Source organism: Tamandua tetradactyla, chromosome 6 (assembly GCF_023851605.1).
Source record: "Tamandua tetradactyla isolate mTamTet1 chromosome 6, mTamTet1.pri, whole genome shotgun sequence".
In the NCBI taxonomy this organism is placed as follows: domain Eukaryota; kingdom Metazoa; phylum Chordata; class Mammalia; order Pilosa; family Myrmecophagidae; genus Tamandua; species Tamandua tetradactyla.
Genome location: NC_135332.1, coordinates 96,079,178 through 96,082,694, shown reverse-complemented (window position 1 = coordinate 96,082,694; position 3,517 = coordinate 96,079,178). Strand labels below are relative to the sequence as shown.

Below are 3,517 nucleotides of genomic sequence, written 5' to 3'. Positions count from 1 at the left end.
CTCTCAGGGGTATAAGTCTTCCTGGCAGCATAAAACAGAATTCCTGGGATGAGCTGGGACCCAGCATCAAAGGATCAAGAAAGCCTTCTTGACCAAAAAGTGGAAGACATGAGACAAAATAATGTTTCAGTGGCTGAGAGATTTCAAACAAAATTGAGAGGTTATCCTGGAGGTTATTCATATGCATTGTATAGATATCCCTTTTTAGTTTATGGTGTATTGGAGTAGCTGCAGTAAAGAACCTGGAACTGTTGGGCTGTGTTTCTGTAGCCTTGATTCTTGAAGACAATTGTATAAAGACATATATATATATATATATATATATATATATAATTTTTTTTGCATGGACAGGCACCAGGAATTGGACCCAGGTCTCCAGCATGGCAGGCAAGAATTCTGCCAGCTGAGCCACCATTGCACGGCCCAAAAGATATAATTTTTATGATGTGACTGTGTGATTGTGAAAACCTTGTGTCTGATGCTCCTTTTATCCAGGGTATGGACAGATGAGTAAAAAAAAAATGAATAAATAATAGGAGGGATTGAAAAAATTAAAAGTAAAATAATAGGGGGATAAAGGGTAAAATAAATTGGGTAGATGGAAATACTAGTGGTCCAATGAGAGGGAGGGGTATATGGGGTATCATATGTATTTTTTCTTTTCTCTTTTTATTTCTTTTTCTGGGGTGATGCAAATGTTCTAAAAAATGACCATGGTGATGAATACACAACTACATGATGATATTATGAGCCATTGATTGTATACGATGTATGGACTGTAGAGGAAATATTCAACTTCTCCATTTGGAGAATTTCTGATACTCTTGCAAGCAGTGAGGACAGCCTCACTGTAGTGAAGATTTGTAAATAAAAATATTTTTTTTAAAAAGACTGATACATGTTGTCACACAATTTGGCATGAATAAAAGATCCATTCAAGATGCAAGCTACCAATGGATTTTATTGTAGCAGAATACAAAAGGTTTATTGTTATAGTTTCAGATTCTACACTGCAATTAACCTATAAGAAACTACAACTTTGTGGTAGTATCAAAGAAGAATATCCACAGCTTTTCCAAGGTTAATAAAATACTCCTCCCTTTTCAAGCTACATACCTGTGTGAGGTTATATTTTCTTCAGATATTTCAACTAAAATAACATTTCAATGATTTGATTACAGAAGTATATGTGAGCAGGCTACTGTCTTCCATTAAGCTAGTCATTAAGAGATTTGCAGAAAAATGCAAGCAATGCTTGCTCTCCTTACTCAATACTTTTATTTGGAAATTAGTTATTTTTCCTTAAAAATAGTACTTATGTTAACATGTAATGTGTTTATTATTGTTTTTAAGTGCATTAATAAAAATTTCTCAGTTGAAACATTTTTTTAAACAACAATTAAACTTCTATTGGCTCCAAATGAAACAATATATTTTAAGTCCTCGTAATCCATGGGCTCAGTATAGGAAAGTTATCCAAAATGGGTCACATCTTTACTAACTCGATGCTGACTTGTGCACTGAGACGGTTTAACTTTCCAAGAAACAGAGATGGTAAGGAGTGGCCAGTATTTGTATTTATCAGGAAAAATACAGTTAAGGTCCCACAACTCAATCCAAGATACCCAAAATGAGCAAAATGAAAAGGCTGTAAAGTATATTGGATGTCAGTTGACAGATTATCCACTGATAACTATTAGCTAATGTCTTTGGTAACTGCTGCTATAGGGGCACTCAAAGCTTGCATCTGCATGTTGGAAATACTTTCTTTACAGCATTATTTGTCCAAACATATGACAGTCAACACACTTAGCGCTCTTCCTTTGGAGGGGTATATCAGCCATTTTTTCATGTATCTGTAGAATGGAGTATTGGGCTCCATTTACAGGAGTATTGGGCTCTTGTTAGATTGCATTGATCCTTTTCTGCACCAAACTGCACTCTTGCTCTGCCTTTATCTAAAGTGGGATTGATTTGCATGATGACCAATTCTATTGCGCAGACACTGCTCCTGCCCCATTTTGTGAGAAGTTCCATACAAAATGCTCCTCTGCCCACCAGTACGTTCCTAAGAGGACAGGCAATACCATTCCAACAAATGGAGGATCAAATGGAAAGTTACCCTTGAAGAAGTTAAGCAAAATGTAGTCTATGTCTTCTTTTTCTTTTAAGATCTGAAGATCACTGAAGATCAGTCATATAAACTGCCATTTCTGATTTCTACTAAATAAACCCTTGTTTTATGACTGTGATCTGTACATGTCTCTGAGCTCTTTCTTAAGTCTATCTGAAGCTTTCACTGCCCCAGACCCTGCTCCATTTAGAGGCTCTTGCCTTTAGGTCTTCCTAATTTTCTCTAATATTGCCAAATTTTCTTTCTCAATTTCTTCATCCTCTGACTTTCTTCCACTAATAAGCTCTTCTTCCTTCATCTCACAAGGACCCAAGTCTTTATCTTCAGCCACCTTGTCCTCCTCCCCTTCTGCTTTCTGTTGTCCGATTCCGACCCGTGGGTAGCGGGTGACCCAGCATCGCAACACGCAGGAGCTTAGGGAGGCTCTGTACCTGCACAGTTCACGCGTCAACCACTTCAAGTGCCGACGAAGAGAACTATTGTTTTTAGTATCTTCTAGACGTTCCAGCACTGATGTCAGATTTAGGTCATCAGAATCCACAAACCATACTGGTGAGGACGGTGGATAAGGTCCCGCGATGTTGCAGTGCAGGGTGAGCGGCGGCGAGTGCGGGCGGCGGCGACACCCGGAACTGGCAGCGCAGCTCGTCCGCCTTCCAGCTGACAATGCGAAATCGCTCCTGGTTTTTGTCAAAGATGGACTCCAGGAACTTCAGCTTGGCCTTGAGCGCGGACACGGACTTCTTCTCTTCATCTCCAGCGGAAGGGGCGCGGAGGGAAGCCCGCCCTGAGCCGCCTCTCTGGCGTGGGATGCGGGTTGGAAAGTGGCTAGTGGTGCTGAGCCCTCGCCGATTGCGCGGGGCAGACCAGTTGCAACCTTTTCATACGTAATATGGTAAATACTGATATAACTCACGTACACAGAAGTTCTTTTGTGTCTTCAGTAATTTTTAGGAGTGTAAAGGAAACCTGAGACCATGTTATAGACTGTGTTTACTATTTTTCAAAGAGATCATTGTTTTATTTTAGCCCAGTTCCTAATCTGATGTTACTTTGAGCAAATTAGCTGATCTCTGTGTGCTACTGTTTGCTCAGAGGTAAAATGAGGTGACAGTGTGTCCATCCACATTTTCAAAGAAATGCACGATGGGTACGAGTTTCTATTGGGATGATGAAAATGTACTGGAAATAGATATTGGCAATGATTAATGTACTTAATGTCACAGAATTGTATACTTAAAAATCATTCAAAAGATTTTCATCTGTGCATATTTTACCATAAATGAAAAAAAGAAATGCAATGCTGACATTCCATTAGTATGATAGCCACTGAAATTCAAATTTGTCTGCAAGATCTCCAACAGACGCACAAAAACTAGAACA

General features: G+C 39.2%; 1 pseudogene; it reads right to left on the bottom strand.

Moving 5' to 3' along the window:
* Window positions 1-1,416: 1,416 nt before the first annotated feature.
* On the bottom strand, window positions 1,417-3,257 carry LOC143686762 (ubiquitin-conjugating enzyme E2 Q2 pseudogene; annotated as a pseudogene).
* Window positions 3,258-3,517: the final 260 nt, after the last annotated feature.